This window comes from Glycine soja, chromosome 1, assembly GCF_004193775.1.
Source record: "Glycine soja cultivar W05 chromosome 1, ASM419377v2, whole genome shotgun sequence".
Lineage (NCBI taxonomy): Eukaryota > Viridiplantae > Streptophyta > Magnoliopsida > Fabales > Fabaceae > Glycine > Glycine soja.
Window position 1 is genome coordinate 4951271 of NC_041002.1, and position 7727 is coordinate 4958997.

Genomic DNA, 7727 nt, shown 5'->3' on the forward strand with positions numbered 1-7727 from the left:
GTAGATGTTGACACAGCAAAAAAAGCCTTGCAATATATTGGACGAGTTTCGTAACATTATTAAGGTACTCAAAACTAAAAAAAATATGTAAAACCATTTTTCTATTTTATGTACCTGTTCATATGTTAAGAAGAAAAAAAGTTTCAATATAATAAATAATTTCCATTAACATTACAAAATGAGAAAAAAGTTATATATTGAGAGTGTACATTTTTTTATACAATTATCTCAATCACAACCGATTATATACCATAAGTTTATTTTATTTTACACTATTAGTGTATAAACATTAAAATAATAAAAAAATTATTTTTCTTTAACAAAACTTTCTATTTTTTTCATTGTTATTAACATTGGATCAAGATGATCAATTTGACCAAAAGTTATATAGATGTAATTTATTTTTTTTCTCTTTCTATATATATGTATATATAGAGTACAACTTCTATGAGAATATTGTCTTATGTGAGAATATGAGAATAACTAATAACAATCATCGAATTAATATTAAAAATAATAAAAGGTTGAGATTATAAGATTTCAAATTAAAATCTAATATATTATTGAATTTCTAAAAGATTAACCAAACAACAAATAAATTTATAAAGATCTCAATTATCACTTTCTAAAATATCTCAATTAATCCATCACTACCATCATGATTGTTATTGCCACCACTATGAATATCGTTGCAGCCACCATACCGCCACCAACTCCACCTTCATGACCTTCATCGTCATTGTTGCCACCACCATTGCAGCTACCACCATGATGGTCACTAGCATCACTTCTATCATCATAATTGTTGTTGTTATCGTTGTCGTCACTATCATTGTCGATGTCAATGGTGCTGGCGGGCATGGACTAGGGATAGTTAAGATGTTTTAAGACATGATTTGTTGGTGAATCTTTTAGAGATTTGATGGTTATATTAGATTTTAATTTGAATTTTTAGATATTTTAATCTTAATCGTCTATTATTTCAAATCTTGATTTGATGATTGTTTAATTATTTTTATGTAAGAAAGTATTCTCACAAGAGTCATATATATATGTGTGTGTGTGTGTGTATAATGAGAGAGAGATAGAAAGAGAAGAGGAATATACTCATTACAATAGTGTAACTTTGATAACTATTACACTATTTTATAACTTTCAAGTGGATAATATTTTCTTAAAACTCATCGTTGGATTGAAAGTTGTTTTCACATAAATCATATATACAAAATCTCATATTAATCCAAAATCTCATATTAATCCAAAATCATTGCTACCTTGTTCATATAGATTTAAATCGATGCAATATAAACATTTCAAAATATATTAAAATATAAATCATTTGATTATCTTCTTGTTGTTGATCAATTTTGACACAAACGATCTTTGTAATGTGTAAATATAATTCAACAGTCGGATCAATTAAAATCACATTCTATATCAAATTATAAAAATGATACAATAGTTGTCAAAATTATACCGGTGTAATATATATATATATATATATATATATATATATATATATATATATATATATATATATATAATTTTATTAGGTCAATCCTAATTCAATAACTGTTAAATCAATGAAACGTAAGCACAGTGCTTTCATGATTTGACCGATTCATTGAGGAAGGAAAAGAATCATTTCAATGTCACATACAATCTATGAAAGACTATTCCATTAATTTGACGTCACATTAAAAGACCAAACTGATCTAAGTGTATCTTAGGACTAATAGCCTATTTGTTTCAGCACTTTTTTTTTTTTGGCAACAAAAGGAGATGAGCTTAGGAAGGTAGAAGACTAGGAGTTGAGAGAATTTTTTTTTTCATTCTGCTACGATTGCCTCATAATGCATTTATCGAGCACAAGTATGAATCAAACAGGCTATAAAAGAAGAGTCTTCACTTTTATAAACTAAAATCAATATATTCCAATACTTTTCATGCCATTTTCTAAAAAAAATATCACATTCCCAAGCATCTCTATAACTTTGGACCACTTGAAGTCAAAATAGCTGAATCCACCATCTGTGCATAGCTTGTGACAAAAAAAGTATACGCAAAAAAATTACTCTAGTAACACATTGAGATAATAGATTGTGGTATTGTATAAAATTTCTATCCTTTTAACAAAGCATAATGATTTCAGCCCCTTTCTGACTACTACTGCGAGGTACAGAAAAGTTAGGAACATAATTCAGTGGTGGAAATAGCGCAGGTTTCATAGTTCAATCCTGTGTAGGCATACGCTAGATTTATTCATGATGACATACACTATGATCCTGTTAAGATAAATTTCTCTACAAATACTTACACAAGAAGAAAATAAAAAAGTAAAATAAATTGAGATTTTCTGATAAACTAAAGTCAACCTATCTACTTCAGCTTTTTAGAGAGGATAGATGAAAAAACTTTTATACAATTAAGTGCATACGTTGATTTTAACTTATGAGAAAAGCTCAATTCATTTTACCTTTCTTCTATAAGTATTTGTGCAAAAAATTATCCAAACAGGATTTATGTACTGTAAAAGTATAACAGTATTACTAACTGAAGTTTCAAAAGCTATCTAGCAGAGGGAGACATATCTACAAGACAGTGTTTGATTATGTCAATTCTTTATTTAATGCCTATCCCTGTGAGTATCCAAATCAGAAGCAACTTGAGCTGCTCTGGTTAGAGCACCTGACACCCACAAGGCTCATACAGTTGAAGCAGTCTCATCCTCAGGACTATAGGAGGGCCAGTTCTAAAAACCAAATTCATCTTCGTAGTGTCCCCAGCGTCTTATTCATACACTTTGATCTAAAATAGTGGCTCCCTAACATAACAGATTACAGATTCAATTTTGACTAGTTTACAATCATTTTACAACAAACATATACTATGGAATTTATCACTGAGGCAACTTAATGACTAGTAGAGTACAAGATCACACCTGTTTCATCATAACAAGTAATTCGGACACAAGTTAGATAAATACACCCACTGACCAAGCATGCAGTTTCTTGAGCATATGCATCTTTGAATGTCACATATGCGGTACAGGCTTAATCACCAGACCTGTACTCAGGAATAACCAAGTATCATACCAAATTCTATATACTATGCCAAAAATCAATATCTCAAACAAACATATAGTAAAATCTCAAAACCGTAGTACTTTCAGTGTGACTACAAAACAGACATTACCAAACACAAACAATCAATTCACTTCCACACAAACAATCAATGTAATTTTCTCTAATATTTATAGTTTTTCTTTGCTGAAAGCAAGGTATTCATGTAATCAAAAGTCATAAGACTAACTCGAGATGTAGAGATCACTAAAGTGGGTTTTGTCTTTCCTAACAAAGTCTTCTCCATACACACAACCAAGGAACCGAACCTGTCACTATGCTTAAGGAACCCAACCATCTACCAAATGTGCTGGACTTTGTTGAAAATATTTATAGTTCAATTATCCAAATTTGGATTTACTATTATGGCGAGATCAACTACTAAAATTAAGATTGCTATAAATTTGAGCTAAGCAGTGAAACTTCGTAAAATCAAAATCATCAGGTAACAATTATGAATTATACCATTCAAAATATGATTCTAATTTTTCTAGAAAGGAAACTTTGAATTTAACCCAAGAGCTTATTTACATCTGATAATTTCAACATTCTCAATGACACCGGAGAAAGCAAAGAAGTCAGGAACATCCTTGTCCGTGGCTTTTGGCGAGACACCCGTAACCTCAACAGCGTACTCACCAGAATTCCTAGTGTTTCTGAAACAACAAGTTATGGTTCTCTGGCATTAAATATGAAATTCCCATAACACAAAAAGAAGAGTGAACAAACAACGTTATATAGATGCACGCACCAGTGCTGGAATCGAAGAAAGCGATGCAATTGAAACAGACACAGGGATTTCTTCTTCTTCAGTACCGGTACTGTTTCTGAAGCAGAATTTTCAGAAATGGTTAAAACTACCTTGGGTTTTTTTGTAATTTGATGGGTCAAGTTCAATCGTGGGCCTGGGCCTGGGCCTCACTTACAGTCCACCTGAGGAGAGTTGCTATTCTCACAACCAACATGGTGTGTTTTTTTGTTATTCCAAAAATATCCCTCCTACGGGTACATGATTCTGCTATGCAAAATAAACACCTTAATCATGTTTCCGCTGTTAAGAACTGTTGCAAATAAGAGGGGATATGAAAAAAAATACAAAACAGAAATGCTCTTTGCTGTGTAAGAGGAAGTAAAAAAAAATACAAAATGAAAATATGTTTCCATTATATACATTTTTGTTGTATATCCATTTATCTATCTACTATCTATTTATTTATTATATATTATATAAGAATATTTTATTCAATGTGAAAATATCACGTGACAATTTCATAATCATTAATTAAATGTAATTAATTCAAATTTAATTAGTTAATTGAAACTCAAAATAATAAATGCTACAATTTTATTTCTAATTACATTAAAACAAAATTTTATCACATCAACCAATCCATTAAAATATTAAAATAAGAATACATACAATTGCCAATTTATTATATTGTACAGTCATGGAATTATTTTAGTTGGTTACAAATCTTCTATTTTGTATATTATCTATCTATCTTATTATTATTAATAAGGCAGTTTATCTCCTATCTACTATATTCTAAAAAATGAGTATTATTATAATACTATTATTTAAATTAAATTTATTTTATTAAAAAAATAATTTTTAAAGTGGTTCTAACTAAAAAGTAAATAGAATAAGTAAACAAATTTAATCTAGAAAAAAATTATATTAAAAAATTAAATTAGATTGTCTTTTTTTGTCAGGCTATTAACTAATCTCTCTATCACCAAATGAGTCCACTTTTAAGATAAATTGATACTTTCAATTGTGACTCTATGTTTATGTAGGAGATCAAATCTCAAACCTAACATAAGGAATATAAATACTAAATTACTTGTGTCAACAACTTTTGTGTTAATTTGATGTAAAAATTTTAAACTTTTTATGATATTAATATGATTTATGTGAATTTTTTTTTGTGCAAATTTCATGTAATAATTTAAAACATCTATGATAATAATATGATTTATGTGAAATATTTTTTGTGCAAATTTCATGTAAAATTTTAATACTTTTATGATATTTTTATTCTATAATTTAAATTTAGTATATTTTTAAGTAAATGATAATATGCCTTGATGTATTTTTTTTTCAAATTTGTTTAACTTTACGTTGTTTTTTTATTCATATTTATTTATAGGATTTAGATATTAATGTATTTTCATGTGAAATGTATTTATATGTAATTATTACCTTTAAATTTTAATATTTTTTATGTAATTTTTTAAATCTCAGAATAAAATATATTTAAATCTTGTGATTTATATATTAATGGATTTTATTATATAGTTTCTATTAATCGATTCTGATTTATTGGCATATAAAAATAGAATGAATAGCAAACATTATTTTGGTATATAAAAGCAAAATTTTGGATACATAAAAGAAAAAAAATCCAAAAAGTATTTATATTTCATGTAAAGCCAATGAAGTCGATTCAATAGTAATGGGAAAAAGTAATATAGAATGTAACTTGTTTGATTTTAATAGTGTATATTGTTCCCTATTTAGTAGAAATTACATTAATTGATTTTGATTTCTTGATATATAAAACTCAAAAATAAACCCAAACAATGGTTTGAAAAAAAAACCCCACATGATTTGGTATATAAAAGTAAAACAATTTCCAAGTTATATTTTGGAATATAAAAATGAAAATTTTGGTATAAGAAATAGTAAGAATCTAAAATGATTTGGATTTCATATAAACTCGTTGATATAAATCATCAAAGCCAATGTGCAATAATAATTGAAAATAAAATAATTTATATTATCGTGTGACTAATTTCATTTGCGCACAATTTTCCATTAGATACCAATTACACTTTATGAAGAAAATCTTTTAAAATGATTAATAAAAACGTCTTTTAGGAGGAGAAAATTTTCCATTAATATTATTTTATTCAACATTAATTAATTCAAATTCAAAATAATAAATGCTACAATTTTATTTCTGATTACATCAAAATAAAATTAATAGAATATAACTAGTCTAAAAATTCATAGAAAGTAGAAAAGTTGGGCCAAACATAATCATATATATATATATATATATATATATATATATATCTCGATTAGAAGAGGTGGAATATGGAAATTTAAAAGAAGGTGAAAGGGAGAGAGGACAACGGACTAGCGAATAATATAATATCAATGCATATGTTGATACTTTAGACTTGATATATAAATGTTAGATTGTAGACATAAGGTTAAGAAAGATAATGTTGAATATACCATTTTAGACTGATGTAACTAGTCTCTTTTTATATTTCTGAAATAATTTTGTAAGACTTTTCTTTATGGTTTGAGACCTGTATTTATTCTCCTAATAAAATTTTGCTCGTAAAAAAATCATTAGATAGCATTTAAACATATTTTTTTCTTGGTTTTATTTATTTGATAAATTACTTAAATATTAAAATACTTGTACATATAAGAAAATTTTGATAATTTTGAAGTTCTGTTTTATGGTGTTCAAAATTTTAGGAAAAGGAATGATACTCTAATTAAAAGTAAGAAAAATCTCAAAACTTAAAAATACTTAAAAAAAAACCTTAAATTTACTTATTCTAATAAAATGATTCGGTTCAAACTTACGACATGTATATTGTGTTTGGAACATCAGAAACACAACGTACAGATCACATAAAGAAAGTGAAGAAAAGAAATGGAAGATGGCTTCCTTACATTGTTTGACAGTTTGCTTTGCAGGCACAAAAAGAGAGTAATCAAGTGTAACCCATCATAACAAAAATACTATTTTATAATCATTTTTATATTTATTTTTTATTAGGGATTTTTTTTATATTTTTATATTCATTCTTTTTACTTTCTAATTTCTATGCAACAAAAAGAGGAAATAACATAATAAAAAAAAGAAGACGAAATAAAACTTGTATTTTTCTTTTCTTACATTTTTTTTATCTCATACCAAATAATCTAAAAACCATCTCACTTTCTATTTATTTGTTTTCTTTTTCTTTCCTTTTATTTTCTTTCTTTTCTAAATCAAACATATATGTACAGAAGGAAACCTATATACTCCTATTTTTTCACAAAAATTCTAGAAAGCATAAACAATTACTTAGACTATGTTTGAATTTCAAGTGGAAGAGTTTAAAAATATATTTAAAATCATGTTTAATTATCTTTCAAAAATATGTTTGAGAATAAAATTTTATAAATAAACTTAATTTTAAAGAAACAAAATTTGTGATATTTTACAAACTCAATTTAATTGATCAATTTGTAAACTTAAACTTCTCAGAACTGATAGACAAGTTTTAATTGCTCAGCTTTGTCTTAAATTTTCATTCAATTGTGTACGAATGTAATAATGAAAGCTGAACTCATGCGAATGACATCGGATTGATATAAATTGGTGACATGGCTTCCTGGTTTCATGACAAAAATTGATATCGATGAGCAATAATTAAATTTGAGACTAGAAGTCAAACTAAAGTTTCATAAAAAATATTAAATGTGCAACTATTTTTGGATAAATAGGTAGAAAGAAATATGAAAAAATGAAAAAAGATGGAGAAAATGATAAATACTTCTTCCTCTCAAAATAATCATTGTTCTTATTTTACTTG

The 7727-nt window shown here is 26.6% G+C and overlaps 1 long non-coding RNA gene across 2 annotated transcripts; it reads right to left on the bottom strand.

Moving 5' to 3' along the window:
* Positions 1-2486: 2486 nt before the first annotated feature.
* Positions 2487-3965, bottom strand: LOC114411035. 2 transcript variants are annotated; one of them, XR_003666425.1, is made up of 4 exons: positions 3874-3965; positions 3654-3778; positions 2942-3066; positions 2487-2824 (listed from the first exon to the last, which is right to left on the bottom strand). It is a non-coding gene; the product is annotated as an uncharacterized LOC114411035 (long non-coding RNA). The 2 variants fall into 2 exon arrangements; XR_003666424.1 differs by having other exon boundaries at positions 2487-3066.
* Between the last annotated feature and the right edge of the window lie 3762 nt (positions 3966-7727).